Source organism: Lathamus discolor, chromosome 1 (genome assembly GCF_037157495.1).
Source record: "Lathamus discolor isolate bLatDis1 chromosome 1, bLatDis1.hap1, whole genome shotgun sequence".
Taxonomy (NCBI): Eukaryota; Metazoa; Chordata; class Aves; order Psittaciformes; family Psittacidae; genus Lathamus; species Lathamus discolor.
In genome coordinates this window covers 16,212,550-16,236,637 of record NC_088884.1, presented here as the reverse complement: position 1 = coordinate 16,236,637, position 24,088 = coordinate 16,212,550, and the positions used below count along the sequence as shown (strand labels likewise).

At 36.7% G+C, this 24,088-nt stretch overlaps 1 protein-coding gene across 10 annotated transcripts in view; it reads right to left on the bottom strand.

The window, feature by feature from the left end:
- The window catches only part of FOXP2 (forkhead box P2), a 417,926-nt gene that overhangs the window by 78,813 nt on the left and 315,025 nt on the right, over positions 1 to 24,088 (bottom strand). Inside the window, exon 2 of one of the 10 annotated variants that reach the window (XM_065697791.1) lies at positions 8,486 to 8,556. The exons of 8 other annotated variants lie outside the window; for them this stretch is intronic. The gene's annotated coding sequence lies outside the window, so the exon portion shown is untranslated. Of the gene's footprint in view, positions 1 to 8,485; positions 8,557 to 24,088 lie in introns of those variants that run through there. One more of the 10 variants, XM_065697939.1, reaches the window with a different exon arrangement.

Below are 24,088 nucleotides of genomic sequence, written 5' to 3'. Positions count from 1 at the left end.
CAAGGGTCCTGGATGATAGTGGCAGAAAAAATGTCCTGTGTACCCACATGTTGCTCTCAAACAACAGACATTCACACCAGTAATTCCACTAACACACAGATAACCTGAAAGGAATACAGAAATCTTGCAAACGATCGGGGGTAAATATAGTTCTACATCTCTCAGGAAGAGATCTGAAAACTATCCATGGCTTCAGCAGCTGGTATCCTTTGAACATTTCTGCTAGCTTGGTGACTCCCACCAGGCTTGTAGCCAGTCCCTGTTCCCCCTCTCATGGTACAGATCAAAGCAGTGGTTTCCTCAATACGACGTTCCTTTCCCCAAGCACACTTCCATCAGCAGTCTTGGGAGACTGCCAACACACAGTATATATTTAAGTACCTTCCATTTACTGAAATGTCACCTCCTTCATTAGACACAGGCGAGTGTCTTTGTCCTTTCAGTATCTTTCTATGTCACCTGCCAATGACATTTTTGTTCAAGACTATGGAAATACTGAATTCTGTTTTCTCAGTCTCTGGTTTCAGTCTAAACTAAAATGCCCAGGCTTACTATGAAAATACAAAGTGTTACCTAGAGATGATGCAAATTTACATTTTTCTTTAGAAAGCACAGAGTGTATTCTTCAGCCACTTAGGCATGCACTGCAACGGGCAACACAGCTGAAAGCCTCTCAGCTCATCATGTCGTTGTTACTCAATGTAACGCAGCAGTTTTTCCAAAACTACAAATACTGCAGGCAATAAGCCTGAGCTTGTTTATATAGATAATTATGGCAAAACGACCTATCTCTAAGGGGAGCCAAATTTAGTACTGGTAGAGTGCATAATATTCATGAATTAACTTAATGAAACACACAACTTCGTATAGGCGCACGTAATGAAATAACTGAAGGAGCAATAAAGATGGATCTTCAGTGATACACCTGTTTAGAAACAAGTTCCAAGAACAGATTTTTCTTACCACAAAAAATGGAACTAAAAAGACCCAATTTCTGTAAGAGGTTTACTAAAATAGAGCTAGGAAACATACATAATTTAAAAAAGTTTAGAACTTCCAATATAAAAAGTATTAAAATTACTTTCTTTTATCATTTTAATAACAATGTCTGATTTGTCAAAACAGTAAAAACTCTATAAATATCTGTTAAGGGATTATTTCAATAGCATGAAAAACTCTAGTGAAGAAATGACACAGAATATAGAACTGTCATCACGCATTTGCATATAAAAGGCTGTTTAAAACTGACAGACACATAAACAGAAAATACATGCTATAAAATTAGTCATTTTTAAGCATGGGTCTTTAAATAAAGCTGGCAGAGCACCTTCATTTTAGCGAACTCATTCTCAAGAGGAATGAAAAAAAAAATCGTGCAGCACCTAGCAACTTATTTTCTTCAGTCTTGTACACAGATAATAGTTTATTACAGTTTGAACATATCTTCATTAAAGTATCTTAAAATATTGGTGATATTTCCTGAATAATGTATTTTTGTTAAATGTCATTACACATTAATAAAATAAAAGTATCATTTATCTTTTGACAGGGCGATCAGAAATGTGATTTACTAGATCCTGGAGGCTGCTTGTCAGAAAAAACAGATATATATAGCACTCCCATGGCTACCAAAGGGAATGCATATGCTTTAAGTTCTTAGGATGCAATGTTTGTAGGGAAATTAAGAGCTTTCAACAGGCCTATCAAGAGACAATAACCATTTTGGACTCATAATTCCTTTCAGTCAGAAACAGAAGCAGCACACTTCAAGCCAAGCACCATATGAGGCAACACCCTAAGTTTAAATCAATGCAGCCTAAAGAAAATGTGTATTTTCTATATATTTGCTTATAAAAATTGCTTATAAAAATAAGCAATTCTGATAAGCAGGTAAGAAAAAAAGAAAATATTTTGACACTTCTTAAAGTAAAAATGTTGACTCCTTGTAAAAGACACAGAAGTGGGGCTTAAGGCATTTTATTTAAAGGTTGCAATAGCCACGGTCATGTCATATAAGCAAAGAATCATAGAATGGTTTGGGTTGAAAAGGATCAGTTAGTTCCAACTCCCCTGCCATGGGTAGGGACACTTGACTCTAGGCCGTGTCGGCCAGGGCTCTGTCCAACCTGGCTTTGAACACTGCCAGAGATGGAGCATTTATCACTTCTTTTGGCAACCTGTTCAGTGCCTCACCGCCCTCACAGTAAAGAACTTCTTCCATATACCTAACCAGAACTTCTCCCGTTTAAGTTTGAACTCATTGCCCCTTGTCCTATCATTACTCCTCTCACGAGTCCCTGACGAACAGTCCCTCTCCAACATCTTTGTAGGCGCCCTTCAGATATTGGATGCCCCCCACCCACACTGAATGAGACTTGGACAGGGTCTCAAAGCACTCTGGCAACCTGTATTCAAGAGTCACACTTGTCAGAGGTGCTGGTTAAACATGCAGACTCCAGAACTCAGCCTTTTCTCTCAACACTGAGCTACTGAGTGCCAACGGCTCCTCAGCTGCTGGAGCAGCCTGACTGCTGGCTCTTCTCCCTGCTCACAGGCTCACAGGGAAGGAATCCTACTCCCTTGCTCCCTACAGTTCAGAGAGCAACCTAAGATGGAGAAGGGGATGGAAACAGCTTCTCTGCTAGTTTTGAAAGTAACAAGCACCGAAGTCCTTATTTTTAAACATCTGTTGTTCAAAATTTCTTTTCATAAAAGTGTCTAGCATTTAATAAAGCAATATTTTCCAAAGCTCTCCAAGCACTGAAAATTATAGATTCACAAGAATTTGGATTAATTGGCTCTCTCAACACAGTATCAACAGTCACAAAGCTCTGATCCTGTGGAAATTCAGTATTACTTACATCATAGTGTAAATCTGAAAGCACAGAACCTTTCACAAGTTTTGAGCCATAGACTTCTGTTAAAAAGTATTTTCTGTACAAACTTCTAATTGCCTCTCCCTTTTACATAGTTTTAGAAAATACCCAGAGAATATCTTAACGGAATTCAGATACTTATTCTAAGGGTAGGAGATGTAGCTATGTCATACTATTTGGATTACTCATTAAAAAAAAACCCTCGCAAACCAGTGTTCACTAAATACACACACATAGGCATAACTGCTGTAGCCACCAATTAGCAATCTAATTTCAAATCATTTCATTAAGAGAAATAACCTAAATAAAAGTATTTCTTCTTTAAAAAGTCATTATGCAAATTGCTGAACAGAAAGAAGCCACCTCAGCAAGTGAGCTACCCAATCCCTTGCTTCAAAAGAGGAATGAAACGTTTTGTTTCTGATAGATGTTTGTCCAAAATGTATTTTTTACAGACTTTTAAGCAAGCTGTCCTACAACACTAGGTGTTCCATAACACTACCAGCAGCCTATTCCAGCACTCTCCTACTTTGCTTATTTTCTAAAAGATATTGGACATTTAACGCAAACCTACTTTTCATCAGGTAAAGCCAGTTACTATTTGTAGACATGTACTTCCAAGAATAAAAATCTGAAAATATTTTGCAAAGATACAATCGATGATGAAAAAAATAATGCCATTTACTGTCACTATCAGTATTTTGTAATGGAATGGTAGAAACATGTTACTTTTCACTACTGTGTTGAATTCTTGCTGCATTTAATTAAAACTTGGGGGATGGATTAGATGATCCCCAGAGGTCCCTTCCAACCCTAATGGTTCTGTGTGATTCTGTGAAAACTTCATCGCTTTTTTATGCCTCACTACCTCACAAACATAAGAAAATGCACCCTTGTACCTAAATACCCGACCCAGCTCTGAAAACAGTACTGATCCGAATGCAGCATCAGCTTTGCCCCCAGGTTTGACAGCAACAATACATGTCCCTAGAACTGACCTAGGGAATGAAGGTTGTTGTGAGACCTGGGGTTATCAAAGTCTAGAACTATTCATTAAATACTATATGACCTAGAATATTATCCTTTTGACTGAAGGCTGTATTACAGCTCATGTATATGCAGTGGTTACAGCACTCCTAAGCAAAAGATCATGTATCACCTGTTTTACTAGAGATTCTGCAGCTCTTCAAATCTGTAAGAAGACTCTGAGACTTACATTTAAATTAAAATTAATAACTGAAAAATTATTTTCCACCTGGAAGTGTAAGAAAGTTCAAAACTACAGGGTTTGATAAACCAAGACTAAAAATCCAGCTAAGGTTTGCAGACACTACATCAATGTTTCCTTCTTGCCTAAAGATGCAGAACACAAATCCAGTTCTGTAATATTAAAAAAAAACCAATAATCAGCAGCATGGAAAGGAACTTCTCTGATTCACAAGCAATTCTGAAGAGTTAAAAATACTGTGCTTCCCTTTACAAATTTTTTTTTTTACAGTATGTATTTATAAAAATATTAGTGAGGGAAATTTCAAAGTGAAAGTTATGCTTTTAGATGAACCTGACATTATGGACCTCTAACAAACTGGTATTAAGAATGTTATTTTGAAAATGTAGGAATGTTTCAGCTTCCTCAAAATCTTTTTTGATACAAAGTTAATGTAGCAAATTTCAGAGCACTTTGGTATTGAAAAGTAATAATTAAAAATGTTGTAAATTGAATACTTAATGAAGCTCTAATGAACTATTCAATGCTGGATCAATTGTATTGCTACGGCTAAAATATTTCACAGTTTTCAGAACATTTCTGATTCTTTCCAGTGGGATAGTTCTGACTCCCAATTGTGGCAAACCCTACAGAGGCTAAACATATCATTTTACCAGACTGGTAAATAAAACTCTGCTTAATTCACTTGAAGAGTTTTTTAAATTATGGCACTCAGACTCAGTTACGGTCATAAAAAGGACTAGAAAAAAGATTTCAAGAGAAGAAAAGGAGACTGGTTGACTCAAAAAGAGCAGTTTAGGATTATTACTAAATTGTTACTGATGGATATCTTTATTTTCCCTATAAAGAATATAAACACCACACAAATATCAAACAGTGGTAACAAACAAAAGGAAATTAGATTTACACATGGAAGGAGAACACAGATGGGACAAGGATAATAGAAAAGAGGACATACTGTTGGCATCTTCTTGTTTATAGAGCTGCTGGAGAGGTTTAAACTGTCTATTTACCTTTTCTTGGGGAAGGAGCAAAGCTTTAGAGGCTGCCTAAAAAGAGATGCATCTCTCTGTGTTCCTAGTCAGCAGTGATGACCCCACCATTATTATGAACAGCACACTCATTAAGGTAGCTACAGTCACATTCTTCCAAGTTTTGCTAGATGTAAGATATCCTGAAAAAAACTTTTTCAGTTAATGAATTTTGAACAAAACCAAAGTGCATCTTCTAATTTAAGATGCAAAGGAACTGATAAATCAATCATTTTAATCTTTCCATTATTTCTTAGGTAATGGCACGATGTGTGGGGTTTGGAAATTAACCCACTGGGATCTCTGGGTGCACAGATCTTCAAAAAAACATCTCACAACCCTCAACTCACTCCAACCATCTACACTTCATTGGACACAGAATGTTTAAAGGAAGGAGTCTTCGGGCTGAATAAAATTTACGTTTGCAGCAATATATAATGTGGGGATGGACTTTAGTTCTTTAGTAAGTGTCTAACGTTTCTTTGCCTTTTACACACTGAGGATGTAAACAGAGTTATGAAGAACCATAAGAATAACATGACTAGATACTTATGACTGCAACACCACCAGTACCTTTGCTACTGCAGTATCTCTACAAAATCCTTGGAGGTAGTTTATACTTTTTGCTATGGAGCACAAATGCCTTTTGCACTAGGCTAGACTTTGTGAAAAATGATAGTGTAAGATTAAAAAGAAACTGAAATTGCTTGTGTCACATATAAAGTATGTAATTATATCTATTTGTCCAAATGGATTAGCAGGCTGGGTTTGTGAGCATCTAGCTTTTGAATATCTTGAACCATTTTATAGCAAGCTTTTCACACTGTACAACCTCTGAGCATGCTCTACCACACTTTTTATAACATTTTCACTAATTCCTTTCTAATGTATTTTAAAATCCTTATGTAACATACTGAAGTGTTTAATAATGATATATATAAGCCCCAACATTGCACTTCGACATATGTATTAATATATGTATATTTTCCATATTATTTACATACACACCAAATATTAAACATCCTACATATGCTAGTAAAAAGAAACATCGAAGTTTGACATATTTATGTATAAACACATCCTCTTAATCTTTGTCTGTCTCCTCTGTTCAAAGGTAACTACAAGAGCTACATAAATAAAAATAAGAGGAAATAAACCACACTTTAACTATCCATTATGAAGGGAATATTGTTGTAACAAGATGTATGGAATCACATTATCATTCTATTAATTCAATAATCTTGATGTTGTTACAGGACTGAGACAGTTATCAAAGCAGGTGATCATTCTCGTATGTAAGGATCACATCACTTAATGGGACAGAGATGTCATGTAAACTACAGTGTCAAAAGATAACAAATACAGGACTGAGCTTGTCATGGCAATGAATTTCTGTTGGCATACAGTGCTCCAACATAATCACTGGTATTTGATAAGCATACATACATCTGCTTTTCAAGCTGCTATCATTATAGTGCTGATCTCATGAAATTCCTCATAAACTGTTTTTTTATGTTATACTCACACACACTCAAAATCTATACATACTTTCCACTGACAGTTGTTTCAAAGGTCTTTCACTAACTCAACCTTGCAACAACAGACTAAGAGCACCTTCTCTTTTTTTGAAATCAAATGAATATTTATGGAAATTACTATAAAATTACTTTAGCCTTGAGGATACTAGTCCTCAGGGTTTACATGGGTTTTCAAGTAAACCTGCTTCTTCAGAGAAAGTTTAGGGTTGTCATCCTTCATGATTCAATACATTCCTGCTCAGTAACTGGTAGCCAGCCTAACATTTCTTACACCTTTCTTTCACTCATACAGTTTTAGTCCAAAATAATAGACTCTGGGCATGCATACTACTTTATTTCTCTGTGTAGCTAATAACAATGCCCACCTACATGGCATACCAAAGTTCAAGACACACAGGACTCAAGATAATACCAAACTGGTTTCAACACACGTTCTTCTACTCTCACAGATTCTAGACACTGCTGTATACGATTTGGTCTCATATCCATTGTGGAAATATTAATATAACCATATAGTTACAAGAAGATCTGAATTTTAATGATTTTTTAAGCTGACTGTAGGTCTGCAGGTAAAATACCAAGACTGCCCCTTATGTCTGAACGACATGTTTGTGAAACAGACGCATCGAGGCAGTTTCACTTCTGCTCGGTTTAGCCTTAACTGCTGCTTATGTGCTGCCTTTCATTTCATACAGCTCATGAGAGATACATCCTATGAAACCACATGTAGAGAACAGGCTGCATTTGCACATCCATGTGTTTAGCTGGCTGAGGTAATTAAAAAAGGTATTAATGTACCTACAGGGCTACAATGCAACTATGGCCTGCAGATATAAACAAAAACTTGGAATTTTAGGTATGTCTGCATGTTACATATGTATTTATGTATATGAACAGATAGAAGATGGAAGGGTGGTAAGGTGATTTAACAGATTGAGGATGCTGCATTGCTCACAAACGGTGAATTCAGACAAAGGCCAATTCAGGACTAAATACTGAAAACGCCTAAGTCTAGTTATCTTATGTATGTTACTGCTAAATGCCAGCTTTCTAAGGCTATCAGCATACAGAATAGGATTTTCTGGATGAATAACCCTATTTCTATTTTCTTCTGTTTGTATTAGGATCATAGAGTAGCCACCTTTAAAATAACATGACAACTGCTGAAAAAATATTGACTTTAATGGCTTCTGCTGCATTTGGTATTCCTCAGAAAGCAGTAGTAAGAAGACACCCTTCATTCCTTATCTCCTACTTCTGGAAGTTGTTACACAGGCAGCACATGTGAAGTCTATACCTTCCCAGCCCCAAATTTATACAATAGTTAGTGAATGCAGAGAAGTTTGGGAATGAAGTACCATTATCTGACCTGAAGCAGAAGTGAAATGGTAAAGCTGATGGTGGAAGGCAAACTTTCTCTCAGAAAAAGTATTTTCTGAATTCTCCTGGATTTCACCCTCAGCATTAGCTAAAACAAGATTATACGTACAAAGTCTTTTTGCACTGTTTCTCTCTTTGCAGATTAATCATGGCTTATAATGAAAACTACCATCAGGCTAGCTGCAGGTAAAATAAAGTTTGCATGGCCATGGTATTGCTGTTTCAAAAGCACAGGATATGTCTGATACAGTGACATTTAAAAAGGCAAGAAGTCCCACTTAGTCGCTTTACTGCTACTTTGTGTCAATCATGCTATTTAGCACACAGCAGAAGTGTTGTCAGGAATATGGTTTACATCCTGAGTGAAAAACAAAACTCGAAAAGTGAATGTGAGGGACAGAAACTATAGAAATGAGGAAAAAATTCACTTACATTTATCCAAGATGGCTGTCGCTATTACTGTTGAAACTCTGCTATGGGCTGAGGTCACAAGACCCTGTAAGCTAAAATAGAGAAGCTTCAGCTGAGGGTAACTGAAGCTGCAGCACATTAAAATACATTTTAAGGTTATAGGTATTGACTGAAGTCTTCATTTCTTGATCTATTTTTCCCAAGGCACGAAAAGTGGCCTCTACTTTTTGGTCATTTTTCAAGCCTGGATGGAAGAGATCTTCAGTGTTATCCTCTACCTCATTGTAAGTGTATATGTATGCTATATACAGTACATGGTATGATAGTATGATGTTTTCATTGGCATGAGTTTGGAGTTGCCACATTTTTCACAAATGGTGAAACCATACGGGATTTATGCAGACTCTCCCAAAGAAAACCAGAATAAAACCTTTATACAACATCACATCATCATGTATGTAGGATTTGTGAATTATGTAAAAGAAAAGCTAGCTTAAAAATCTTCAAAAACGTATTAAAGAGCATCACAAAGCTTCCTTTTTTCTTCCTTTCTATAAAGGTAATTCTTTAATTATGTACCTCTGAGGGAGTCTGAAACCTTTTACATCTTAGAAGTATCAAAATGACTTTAAAATTATGTTTGTATGCACATGAATACTGTAGTTTGAAAATCTATTGCATCTTAACCTCCCAGGGCTTAAAACAAGTGTGTGATCTACTAGGCAGCTACAATCTCCTCTTAACATGGGATACAAAGACCCTACTGTTGGCTTCAATAAGTGGCAAGATACTAAATCTGTCACTAAATTTGGATCAGACATTCTCTCTTCTGGCCCACGAGTCACTGTGCTTTTGGGAAAAAAAACTGACACGGAAAAGGAAAAAAAAGGAGACAACAGAAAATAATACCTTGGGAAATCACTGTTATGTGTTAACAGCAGAGATTTGGAATGACAGAAGCAAAGAGACTAGTAACGTTCGGTTGAGAAAACTGCATGATGAACAACCCTGCAGCTTATTACCTGTACTAGGACTGCATATGATATCCACCTATGTAAATACACACTTGTGTATGTGCATGTATAAACAGACATATGCAATGTGCAAAACCAAATTTCTAGAATGTGCCTTACAGGCTTTTCTATATCTGAAACAAAGAAGAACAACCCCAACACAAGGAATGCAATAAATCTGAACTACAGAAATCCTGAAGCTGGCCGAGTAACAACAAATGCACATATATCATATATATTTGATATATGTGAAAGAATGACAAGTTGCAAGAAACAGAGTGAAGGGTGGAATCTCTGTGCTTTCTGAGCAAACTTAAAAAACCCACAACAAACCCCATCACATAATGTCTCCTGCATTTCTTGTGCAACCACAATGTGGCTTATAATACATGAGAATATAACAGATGAGAACTAAGAAACTAGCAGGATACTGCATTATTTTGATGCATCCAAAGAAATAGTGTGCACAATTACAACTAAAAAATCCAGTGAAACTGCTATATATTAGAAGCATTTTTATAAAATTAACTCTAGAAATTATCATACTCCTTTGAAACAAGGCAGTCAACCTCATCATTTAAAAGATAAGAAGACAACGTGATCCTAACAAAAATGACCACTGGGGAGTAAACAGCTTTTCCATTTCCTACAAAAAATGCCTGCTGTATTTTCGATTTCTAATTGAAAAAGACAGCAAATGTTGTTTAAGTTATGAGAGCATCTTAAAAGAATGGGAAAAGTGACGGTTAAAGTGTTTGTGATAGAAGGCTAAATAATTTACCTCTACAAAACCCACTCTGATATTTAGATGACTAGTCTGAAGCTTCATGAATGCTTGTAAACTGACAGAGAATGAGTATTCCCTAGTCTTAAGGCTGTAGGATAGATGCTACATCACTAGAACACCATATCCCAATAGGAACTAGTTGCTTGCCTTCACCTAATGAGAAACACTAACCAAAAAATAGCAAACTGAAATGGACTTAATTATTCCCTCCATGAGCAGAGAGACTTCCGTAACAGAATTTATGCAATCTAAACAGAGTGCATTTGACTACCTAGAATGTAGTCTAATACGCTCAGTGCATAAAGATGTAAAGCCCTGTCAACAATATGCCAGATAATTCAATAATCAGTAATTTATTTAGAATTAAAAAAAAAAAAAAAAGGAAAGAAAGAAAAACAGAAGTGGGAATGGGGGGATATTGCTCTACCAAATGCAAAATTTTACACTATAGACACCTATATCTGAGCTAGTCATCTGAGGTTATCTGTATAATCAAAGAAGAAAAAGAGGTATTTCTGTGGCACAATTCATTAAATCTTAATTAGATGTCTAAATCAGATCAGATAAACTGACTCTTAAAAGTGTATTGACAAGGTGTTGACAACAATGTGTTGACTAAAGTGCCATGACTGTGAATGGTGACAAAAGGCTCTTGAGCCTGCACTATAAAGGTGAATGTCAAAGACAAAGGGTAACCATCTATTGTCTGGTGAAATAAAGTCCCCTTCCAAGAGACTAATTATCTAAGGTTGACTTCCCCTTAGTAAGCACCTGAAGTAGTTATTTGTATTAATGTTAAACAGATGCAAAACCTGATTACTGTGTATTCTGACTTCAGACATTCAGACTACATCACATAGATGCAATGCCCTAACATATATTCCAGGTGAATAGCAAAAGTAAAGCTGTCATCTACTTTGATTTTTATTCAGGTGTGCAAAGGTAACAAATGAACACTGCTGAAATCCTCCATCATTTCATTCTATGAGTAGATGTATGGAGATCCATACAATACTCTGCATCTTACCTAAACCAATCAACCAACCAGCCCTCAAATCCCCTTCTCTCCATTCAATTTTGAAGAAAAACTCTTGTGGAATAAAATGAATGAAAATGTTGCAATCTACACGTGTGCACAGACACAAAGAAACCAGCCAGAGAATCTTAGATACTAACATTCAAATTAAAAAACTATTGAACAAATCAGCATGATGCTTCAGGAAGTCAGCCAGCCAATGAGTTGACTTTTGTGGCAAGAGCTATTTAAGCAAAATTATGTTTTAAGTTTCAGAATTTTAAAAAGTATATAAAATGAAATTAAATTAAATTAGTTACAATTAATAAATGGTAAAAGTATGTTTTTTATTGTGTACTAGCTCAGTATAAACTTTTCCAATATTACATATCCTTCAACTTTACATGGCTCATAAGATTGGATGTGACAGTAACATAGGCTTCTTTGGAGATACATATGACAAACTTAGGCAGCCAGCAAGGGAACAATCACCATTTTGATAATCAATTTCAGAACTGAATTGAATTTCCCAGAAATGATTCGAATAAAAATTAGCTCACAGCATAATGGGGGTTGGTACATTTGGTTTGAATGAATCAGGTGGATAAAAAGAAAATAATAGAAAAAAATAAACCACATTATTTTGTAAATATTTACAGATTAATTCAAATTTATCAACTATGAGAATTAATCAGAAAGCAGATTGACAGCACTTGACGCAACTCTGTGATCACCATAAATCCAGACAATGTATCAGATTTCATCAGAATAGAGGTCATGTTTTCAACGAAGGTAGAATTCGTTATGCATTATTCATCCATCTGAAAATATTACAAGGTGGGACACCTTTTTTCATAGTTTATTACCACAGCATATTACAAAATGCGTTTGTAAAATAAATGTTTAACCGATGAGTCTATGACAAGTCGTTACAAAGCGTATTATAAGATGCAAATATTGTTAAAATACGTGTGCATGTTTAATGCATGAATTACAGTCATCAGGCATGGTATAAATTGTCATAAAATTTAACAAATTATAATAAGATATTTATAAACGGCACCTAAACATAAAGTGTACACAGAGAAGTAAATGGTACTAAAATTAATCCTTGTATGAAGGCTTCTTTTTTTTTTTCTGTGCCTTTTTACTCAGAACAAACCAAGTTAGCTGATCTTTTCATTTAAGTCCTAAGTAAGAAATGTTGGAGATAAACTCCTCTTGCTAGGCTTCCAAGGCAGCAACAAACTTGGGTCTTCAGGAGATTTTCATCATAAAATTACAGACGGTTGTCCATTACCTAGGCAACACTGATAAGCTTAAACAACACCTTTGATTTTTTTCTTATGGATGCAGTGAACAAATATGACATTACTTGTACAGACAAATTTTCGGAGGAGGTAAACTGTTGAAACTCTGTATTATACTTCTTGTCTACATGTCAGGAAAAACAACTTCAACAGAGTAGGGAAGAAACAACCTTACCTTTCACATTTTGTTTGCTTGATCACCGACAGTCAGTTTACAGACACTGATACCTATAAGCCTTGTATCTCATATAGTTTTTTATAATTCAGTACTGTACAGCAAAACATTGATCAGAGAAAAGGCATTTATATTTATGGCTTTTGGCATATGTATGGATCATAAACAAAGAGCTGTCACCAGGATATTTCCCAGCTGATTACAGACACAAAATTTATTTGCTTGAAAGAGAAATTTCTATACGTTCTACCTGTAAGAATCAGACTAAATGGAAGGCAAGATCCTGAAAGTAAAGAAATGTCATTACTTCCAGAATCATCAGATAATTGTATAGGAAAAAAAGGAGAACAGATTGAGTAAAAGAGATAGGAATGGCAACTACAGGGAGACACCATAGTCACATCCTGCAAGTTTTTGTGCAGAGATTTGCTGGTACGTGAAATCACTCATAATTACGATACAGAACTTTGATGATTACTCTGTAACTAAATAATGTTAGAAATCTAGTTTAAATCTGCCAGGTTTCAGATGCTGAAGAAGCTGATTTCCAGCTTCTGAAGCACAGTCAAAGAGCGTTAGCTGGATTTGAGAATTGGATTCTGTGATAGGAATGTTGACATTCTTCTCTCTTAATTTTCAAGTTTAACAAGATTGAATGTCTGGAAACAGGACCTAAATACATTCAAGAAAGTTCCCATTTTGACAAGCAAGGGAAAAAAATCTCTAAACTTTACAATTAAATACCCCCCCCCCAAACAGAAACAAAACCAAAACCAAAATAACCCATAACTTGTAAAATCATAGATGAAAAGTCTATTTCAAGGTTTTGAATACAAAGAGTTCTTGAGAGCCTCACACTGTTGAGAGAACATGAAATGGAAGATGTGAAGTTGTTATCCTGTCTTATCACCTCACCCTGGCCACCATTCATAAAGCACCTGGAGTGGGCACTCAAAACCATAGGATTATTAGGATCCTACTCAGTATCACTCTCATGCTCCTCTGGACATAAACAATGTACTTAGAAGCCTGAATTTTGAGCTGGCATCACATGTAAAGATTGGCAACGTTTCAGTTAAAGGACTCAGTGCATGCATTACTAGCTGCAGCTTTACAAAGCTTATTCTAGACCCATTTTACAAGGAAGTGCAGGTCACCACACACATCTGTGGAACTTGCCTAAGGAACCCTCTTCTCATCTGTGGAATCATGAAACACTTTCAGTTGCACATTATGTATTTCTACATATACATTATATATTTCTATATATTATATATACTAAAAACTTTAGTAGAAGCACTAAAATAAGGCTCCTGATGGAGATGTAGTCACAGCAGTCTTGCAATCTGAGAAAACATGTTCAGCCATGAGGTGCTCCTACTATCTGCATGCCATACCTGGAATAAATGGTGCTTTAAGTGCCTCTGAACTTTCCCACCCAAGAAGGTATTCAGAGAATTTGTGGCTAATCACATTTTCTGCAAAAACTCCTCACATGCAAGGACCTCCACAAATTGTTTCTTCGGCTTTTCCAAACATAAAGGAACTAGCAAAGCACAAGAAGCTCTGAAGTCAACCCTAAACTCTTCCTTCTTGTATGGGTCTCCTGTTTCCTAAAGATGTGACCACTCGAGTACAATGATTGAGCAATCAGTTCTTGGATTAGAGTAACTGTCTCCAAGTTAAATTGAAGGTCAAGAGGATACTGCCCCAAAGTCTGAAAAATGCTGTGCGGGACACTCCCCTCATCCTTCCAGCTATGGCCTCGCTCCCTGCTTTCTTCTGACGCTGCTGGTACTGTTTAACCCTGCTTGTAAATCTGTGCAAGTTTCAAATCAATCTGCCAGAGGTAAGAAAACCCCAAACAGAAGAGACAGCAAAACAACAACACAAAACCAAATGATCAAAACATTCTAAAGTAAAGTGAGGTTGGAAAATGATAATGGAAAGATGAGTATCATCAATTAAAATTAAATTAGCAATTAAGCAGTTTCTATTTTTCATATGTTGCTTTTTTCTTCCCAGGCTTACATGGCAAACACTTTAAAACAATGTATATTGCAGACACTGTTTAATAAAGTAAGTGGTCTTACCAGCATCTACAGCTGTTGTGCAATTATAAATACAGGAAATCATTACTGAGGGACATACAGTAATTTTCTACATACATTTCCATAGCTGGCACTGCATCCTTCTTTGTGAGCAGATACCTATCTCTGGGGCAGAACGATTCAATAGAAACAAGGGAGCCAACAATCTGCTGGTTCATAGAGAAATTTAGTCAAATGGACAAATTGAAGAATATTTTCAGTCCTAAAGGACTACATACATTAACTGGAATTATTCTCATATGGGTATTTATTCAACATAACAGGCTTTAAAACCAGCTGAAATCTGACAATGAGTTCATCTTCTTTCAAAAACTAAAATCTTGGCTTGCTTTTATTTTTGCTTTCTCATTTTATCTCACCTTTCTTTGTAATTAATTATTCACTTAAAAAAATTAATTATTCACTTTAAAAAAAGGCTTTTCTCCTGATGCACTTGGCAGTTTCGGCTAGATACATGTGTTAGAAAAATGCTCACTACTCTAAGAATGAATAGTCACCAGCAGTTTCATGTTTTCATACTGCCATGCACAGGGTGACAAAAGTCCAACCGAAAATGTGCATCATTCACTGCAAAGAAAGCAATCACAGTCTCAGCTCGTAGTCTGGTGTAGTTTCAATTCACGGAATGGTATGAACACTCTTTGCATGCATACTTAGGAAAGAAGTGTCTAAGTAAGTGAAACAGGACTTTTCCTCAATTATAACTACTAAGTGAAATGGAAAACATGAATTCTATCATTCCGGGAATAATCAGTATTTTGCATTGAATTTCCAGACATCCTGTCTTTGTGTGTTTGCAAGTGTCTGTTTTTGCATCTTCTGCTAAATTCCTCATTCCATTGGCAGTTTGTGAGTTTCTCACCCAGAGGTTTCTCAACAAACTCTACTCTTGACCAGTTACAACTTCTAGCCTGAAGATCTACATGAGTGCAAAGACATGTCCTTTAAATCATGTCCTCAAAGACAAGAGTGCTTAGTTGATTAAAGAGATTGGTGCAAAAGAGTTTTCTTTAAAGAAGGAAGTGTCTCATTTAAAAAGTGTGAAAATCTAAAATGAAAGGCAGTCCAAGGAAAGGAGATGGTTGGAGAAACAGAAGTGAGAGTTAACCACAAAGTCTTATGACAAAGACTGTACTGCACTGAAAAGCATAGGTTATTCATGGCAATGAGAGAGCAATGCTGCGTCTTTCTTAAAGAACACGACAGTGCCAAGGGATTCAGAGACTGAAGTAATACCCTTTATACTTCACGCTCCTCCTGATCGTACCATTACAGGGTTGCCACGGACTGCATTCAGGAAACTGTGACACTCATCTTTCAGGATCCTGACCTAGCCTGTCTGCAATTAGTCTGATGAGATTTACACATTATTTAGACAGGATCTAAAGAATTCCTGCTGTTCTGTGGAGCAGGAATCCAGTTTATGTAGTTTACTGTAGTCCCAATAAGACAGGATACAGAAGAAAAAAAAAAAAAAAAAGCCCAAAACCCAGGACCAGAGAAACAGTATTTGGAGTGTTTGTAATACGACTGTACTGTTCAACAGGACAAACAATAAATATTCTTCACAGACAGTGTAGTTCAAGGCTACAGAGACAGAATTGGAAGGAGTATGACCAGAAGTCTCATGCTTTCCTATGTTGCACAGTTCAGGTGAAAGCTTTCTCATTTAGACAACTGAAGGATGACCACCTTTTCACCAGGAATGGTGCAAAGGTATCAAAGTACTTGCTCCAGTCAAGAAGGAGAGACTCAGGTCATAAAAAGAAAGGGTTTTCTATGCAGTGGTACAGAGACTGCAACTAATATGGTGCTCCCAAAATACGAACAATGAAGAGGCTGTGGTATATTTTGTTCCTAATAAAGTCTAAAATCATAAAATTATGTAACAGGGAAGGACTGGGAGATCGAGTATAAAGCATAACAAAGCACTATACACGTAAGTGATATATGAAAAGCCTCTACAGACAATTCACAAGAATGTGCATATATATACATATATTAAAAAGATAATTCATTTATCTGTACAAAGACAGTTCTAGTGTAGTGTGGGTTACTGATTCAGGTAAATAACCTGATATTATGGTCTTTAGGAACAAAAGCTCCATCAGTTTTTCAAATGACAAGTTTTTTTCTATCTCCTCAAGATTTAGGGAGTAAAGAAATTTTACAGATATTAAATGCATTTTTTTTTTCTCAATAAATTATTTGCATTATTAATAGTAACTTTGTTAACATTTTTTAGAAACCACCTAAATGACATTTGTAATTGGAACATATTTTATACAGAAAAACAATTAACCTGGTTTTGAAATAAGAGCTCACCGGTAAAAACCATTACATACAACAGACTCACACAGAGAAACATATGAACAGGAATGAAGCACACACTCTCTTGTGGCTTTCAAAGTACAGTGTTGCTAGGAGTTATATACAGACACAATATATGGTCTGAAAAAGTTGGGCTGCATAACAGAAGTGTCTGTGGAGAGAGGAAAAAAGAGATGATCCTTCTTCAGGCTACTGAATGGTAGTTTTATATTAAAATGAAACATCCCAAATTCAGGATAACATCATGAGAGCATACATCAGAATAAAAATGGTATTAGAATATTTTTGTCAGCACACTTCTCAATTTTCATTTATCTTGGATTGTATCCTTCTTTTCATTTTACTGTAGACTGAGGAAAGATGTACCTGTTTTAAGAAGATAAAACTGGTTTCCTATTCCACACTGTGATTATACTTAATTTTTAACAATCAGTACAAACAGTTACATTAGCAGTGAAAGCAGCTAAATTACTCCTTCAGTATATATCATAGAATAGTTAGGGTTGGAAAGGACCTCAAGATCATCTAGTTCCAACCCCCCTGCCATGGGCAGGGACACCTCACACTAAACCATCACACCCAAGGCTTCGTCCAACCTGGCTTTGAACACCGCCAGGGATGGAGCACTCACAACCTCCCTGGGCAACCCATTCCAGTGTCTCACCATCCTAACAGGAAAGAATTTCCTCCTTATATCCAATCTAAACTTCCCCTGTTTAAGTTTTAACCCATTACCCCTTGTCCTGTCACTACAGTCCCTGATGATCATATTAATAAATACTGTCTGTCTTCTACCACCATGTCATTCACTTACTTACCATTCCACATTCCTCTGGAGTGCCACAAAGTCATCTCTAATCTTGATAAACCTAAATGAGTTTTTTTGGTCATCTTTAAATTTTGACACATACAATATCCTTCAGCCCACTTTCTAGCTCATTAATAAATATATTAACCAACACCGTTTAGTGTACAGGTCAGTGGTGGACAGAAATGTTAACCTTTTGTCATGATGCAAATTGACAATTTACTCCTACTCTATCTTCTGTCTCTTAACTTGTTTCTAACTTATAATAAAACTTTAACTTTCACCCAGAGCTATTCAGTTTTCCTGGTAATCACTTGGACTGCATCAAAGGCTTTTTGAATCTCCTTTTGAATTGTATCTCTTGGTCTTACTTTAAAACCATATTTGTTTTTGAGACATTTAGAAATATTTCCTGTAGACTGAAAATACTGGTATCTTTTTATTAGATGTGAGAGATGTGTGTGCTCTGCAACTTCGGTACACTTTTGAGGCCACAGAAGAAGATTTGTCCCCCAGAAAGGTCATACCACCAAAAACTTGCAGCCTGCTCAGTAATGCGGAAAAATTAATCATAAGGCCCCATTTTATCCTGTTAGAATGAAGCGAGTCAATGCACTTGGTAAATCTCACTGGCGATAAAAGACTCTGAAGCGGTCACAGCAGCAGGAGCATGGGAATTACTGCAGCTGTAAGAAGGCTCATATGCTGCTGACCAGGACTGTACTTTAGGCATTGCACAGACACAGAGTAAAAGGATTGTCCTATGTAAGACAAGAGATGACAGTGACAGACTGCTAGGAAATACCTGTCATGATAGCAGGCAATATATGTGCCTGAGCTTTCTATACATAAACTGGAGAAGTCTGAATGACTGACTTGGAGAAGGATAATGAGGTCCCTCACAATCATTACAGACAGCACAGGAGAAAGTACAATAGGGCTTATCTGAAAATCTAAAAGTAGGAAATTAATGGCTTTTTTTTTTTTTTCTACTTTATGAAGAATAATGGGTATCATGAAGTCAGTCTGTGAAGGATTATAAAACTGAAAACAAACTGCCTGTATTTGATGCTTTGAAGGGGAACTGGGGAAAAGTCGTAGAGAGAGATGTTAGGAAAATAATCTGCAGAACAGTGGCAGCAATGAGACAAGATGACAGTTGTCATGTACTGAAAAGAGGCTAGCTGCAACTGAAATGGGGAGAACCTGCATGAGAGTTTCAGCTCAGCACACAGTTTAAAAAGCTGAATCTTAGTATGGATGCGAGGAATAGGAAGGATACCCAAATTTAAGATGCTGTTTATGTTCCAAGCTTAAGACAACCAACATGCTTATACAGTTAACAGTGGCTGAGAAAGGGGAGAGAGAGGAAACATTATTCCTGTTGGTCTTTCAGTTGATGTCTAAACATCCACAGACTGGTTATCAGGAAGATGGGATGAGCTTGGTTGTTTTGGGGGAGGTTAACTCCATACATTCATTCATTCATTCATTCATGCATTCATTCATGCATTCATTCATGCATTCATTTATATATTTATTAGAGTAAATGGTATCTGGAGTACAAATCAGAGTTGATAACATTAACTACAAAAAAGATTCTCTTAAGAAAATGGCAAAGAAGCAATTAGAAGGAAAAAAAGACAACCAGTGAAGTGTAGGATGGAACTGGGGGAAAAGAAACTTCCCACAGTTATTGAGAACAGAATAGCCAATGAGGTCAAAAATTAGTTAAAGGGATGAAGAAGTGAACGGCTGATAACAAGAAGTCAATGAAAGGAAGCACCAGCTTCAAGTATGAACTTTTAATCAGATTTGACAGCTTCTATCATAAAATCAACTGCATTTTTCATGTTGCTTTTTGAGTCAATTCCCTTTTCATGGCAGAAGTGCTTTAAATTTTTTGAAAATAAAAATTCCAGCAGAAGGGTCCAGGTGACAAAATGCTAATTTATACTGGAATAGGCAGCAGGTAGTCTGCAGGTATCTGCCAGGTTGACTAGAGATATCTCCTATTATCAGTAACGTATCAAATGCTCCTCAATCAATTTCTCAATCACCAGTTTCTACAGAGATTAAAAAGAAATAAAAACACACATACAAAATGTAATGAACGAAATATTCAGCCATATATCATGATTTGGGGAAAAAAAAAAGTAAGTAAGTAGTCAACCTAGCCATGATTTAGTGAAAGATATTTTTAGCTACGGTTCTAATAATTAAAGTGATGTAGCTGTATACAGAATAACAAAACAGTAAAGATTTTTTCCTATTGGATACAGACATAATCTTCAGATATTATAAACTGATGAAACATACTGCTTGCTTGATACAATTATGTTGCTGACAATAAAGTGCATTTTGAGAGAAAAGAAATCACTTTGCATCAAGTGACAATTCTATTTGCAGCAGAAAGGTGAAAGCTTCTGGAAAAGCACTCCATTGAATTTTTCATTGTTGCAGTCTGTGCTGGAGCTGGCTGTTCAGGGCAACTATTTTCAAATACTTTACTGATACAAAACAAAATAATATTCACAGTGTGCTAATACAGAGTCCTCATTCAAATACTGGACTAGGTCTTTCCTGTGTTTAATAAGGCAGAATTACAGAAAATCTCTGCTGATTTTGTCCAGAAAAACGTTTGGTTGAGGTTCTTCTGCAGCAGCATTACCTAAATTTACAGAGCAAGAACACACACATTACAAGCTGTTGAAAGGTGTCTCTCTTCATGTCATACTGCAACTCACTGTAGCTGCAGACTTCAAAAATGCCACGCTCCTCTCTACGTGACTTTAAAAAGCAGAGCTGTTTTATAGGGGATAAAAGGCACAAGGGACTGTGTATGAAGCATACATTCTAGAATCTTAGAAACCTAAATTATGTTGGATTTTTAAAACCTTCTCTTTAAATATATATAACGGCACTTCCAGAATTACAGCTTATTTGTGCTTTGTAACACAGACATTGAAGGAAATTTAAAATCTTCGTTGCTGACATGGACAGTGGGATTGAGTGTGCCCTCAGCAAGTTTGCCGATGACACCAAGCTGTGTGGTCCGGTTAATATGCTGGAGGGAAGGGATGCCATCCAGAGGGACCTTGACACGCTTGTGAGGTGGGCTGATGCCAACCTTATGAAGTTCAATCACAACAAGTGCAAGGTCCTACACCTGGGTGGGAGCAATCCCAGGCACAGCTAAAGATTGGGCAGAGAAGAGATTCAGAGCAGCCCCTAGGAGAAGGACTTGGGGGTGCTGGCCGATGAGAAAATGAACATGAGCCGGCAGGGTGCGTTTGCAGCCCAGAAAGCCAACTGCATCCTGGGCTGCATCAAAAGGAGCGTGACCAGCAGGTCGAAGGAGGTGATCCTGCCCCTCTACTCTGCTCTTGTGAGACCTCACCTGGAGTATTGTGTGCAGTTCTGGTGTCCTCAACATCAAAAGGACATGGAACTGCTGGAACAAGTCCAGAGGAGGGCCACGAGGATGATCAGGGGACTGGAGCACCTCCTGTATGAAGATAGGCTGAGAAAGTTGGGGCTGTTCAGCCTGGAGAAGAGAAGGCTGCGTGGGGACCTCATAGCAGCCTTCCAGTACCTGAAGGGGGCCTATAAGAATGCTGGGGAGGGACTCTTCATTAGGGACTGTAGCGACAGGACAAGGGGTAACAGGTTAAAACTTAAACAGGGGAAGTTTAAATTGGATATAAGGAAGAGATTCTTTCCTGTTAGGGTGGTGAGGCACTGGAATCGGTTGCCCAGGGAGGTTGTGAGTGCTCCATCCCTGGTGGTGTTCAAGGCCAGGTTGGACAGGGCCTTGGGCAACATGGTCTAGTGTGAGGTGTCCCTGCCCATGGCAGGGGGGTTGGAACTAGATGATCTTGAGGCCCTTTCCAACCCTAACTATTCTATGATTCTATGATTCTAAGTTAGTGTACATTTTTAATATATTTTCTGGACTGCTTAACACAAATTTTCCTTCTGTAATGGAATTTCCCGTTCAAATAACAAAACCAAAACTGTACTAAAGGGTATCTCCAAAACTCCTAATGAAGGTGCTTCTAACAACCAATAGGAGTATTAATGAGACAAACATCTCTCAGCAAGCCTTTTACCAAACAATAAGAAAAAAATAGTATTAAAATCTTCCATATTTTAAATGCTATAACTTCAGAGACATTCTCCACATGAATATCCACATTTTCTATTAAATTGATACTTTCAGACAGCAGTCTGTGTAGTATGATCCTCTTAATCCACAATTCAGGACTGAAAAATCATTCTTTCCTTTGTACAGTTCTAAGGATCTGCTGAAATGTTTGGCTGCCTAAACTACAGTAATTTCCTTTATGCAACTGTAAATTAAATTTTGTAGAAATGGAGAGTGATTAAGAAAACCTCAGCAAGCAAACAAGTTTTTTTCATTTTAAGAAACTTGATACAGCAAAGAAAATCAAGCGGAAGAGACACCACGGCTTTGTAGGAACACAGGGAGGCAGAAGAAAACACAGTCAAAATGGTAATTTTACAGTTACATCATGTGTACTTTCCTCTCCCAAGCTGACATATAGTATAATATATTTTATATAAACATAGAGCTTGTGTTATTTTAATCCTGTAATACTTTCTCATTTCTTTAATACACCAGTGAAGAATATAAATGTTTTCCCCCTGCTTATCAGTCATTTTCCCTGGAAAAACACAAGTTGTTTACTTTATATTCTGTCAGTTCAAACTATGCCAAAGTGAATAGGTCCAGCAAAATAAATAATGCGTTCCCTGGAATACCACATGACCAGCCCCCAAATTTCAGTAACAGCAGCTATAGGAATTAAAGAGAAGAAGAAAGAGAGGGAGTGGCCCTACTATTGTATTCATTAGGGAGCACTGAAACGATGTAAGATTGCAAGGGTAAGGAAATAACTTCATGAATGCAACTAATTTTAATTAAAAGCAATACAGGACAATGAATTTACATGAAATTGCATTACATACAGAAAATTTTCTCAAAGCATCTTTTTTCACTTAAGTATGATGGTTAACCCATAAAAGCCCTAACTCTACCAAATATTTTCAGGTACACCAAACTGGTAGCAGTCCATCAAAGATGCTACAATATCTGAGCTGGATTTGCTTAAAAGTTGTCCACCTAGAAGTACTGCTTTAGATTGTTTTATACACATATCTAGGCTTTGGAAATGAGTATATAAAATTACATCCTTACTACTTTAATCTGTGCTTTACATATTTGTATGGATGTTTGTAAGAAGATCCGACCACTAGATTTGCTGAGACTCAGAAGTACTAAACCCAAGTCATTTCCTATTCACCATGTAGACCTTGCCTTTATTACCTGGTTACTGACAGAGCTGGGTGAGATCTTGCAAAGAGGTGATGATGATACTGTCAAAGGCTGTAATTTGAGCTGCAGTTTTTCTCCAGCACAGATGAAACTTGTCCCTATTTCACATCACATTACACATAGAAAGGGGTTGAAGTCAGGTCATAGGCTTGCATAGATTGCATGTTTTCACATCGTTTTCTTCAAACACATATGGAGGAGTGAAAACTCATTCTTCTTTTACTTCCACAATTTTTTTTTCTTCTTTTGTAAACTGATGTCCCCCTTACAGGTCGTAAAAACAAAGTTGCTTAATTTCTTTTCAAATGCACCTTTACAGTTGAAGAGGGTCTCATATAAAACCATTTCTCTTTAGACAAGAAAAAAAAAAATCCACATTTTTCTAGCAGCTATATATAAAAAACAAGTACTAGCTACGTAAGTGAATACTGAGGTCAGTTATTTTTATGTGGGAATTTGATCCAACTGTCAAATTGACTGAGTTCAGAGTTCCACCATGCCATTCAATCCAGCGGATTCCTTACAACATACTGAATGAATCCTGAAGGATCAGCAGTTTGGAGAGCTAGCATGGGAAAGGCACAGTGTTTGAAGACCCTCTTTTCCACCTCAACGTAAAATAAAAAATAAAATTAAAAAGGTCAGCCATTATTTTCATTTGAACAGCAGTGCTAAATGTCAAAGGGGTTGGTTATAAGTAAGCTTTTAAAGTGAC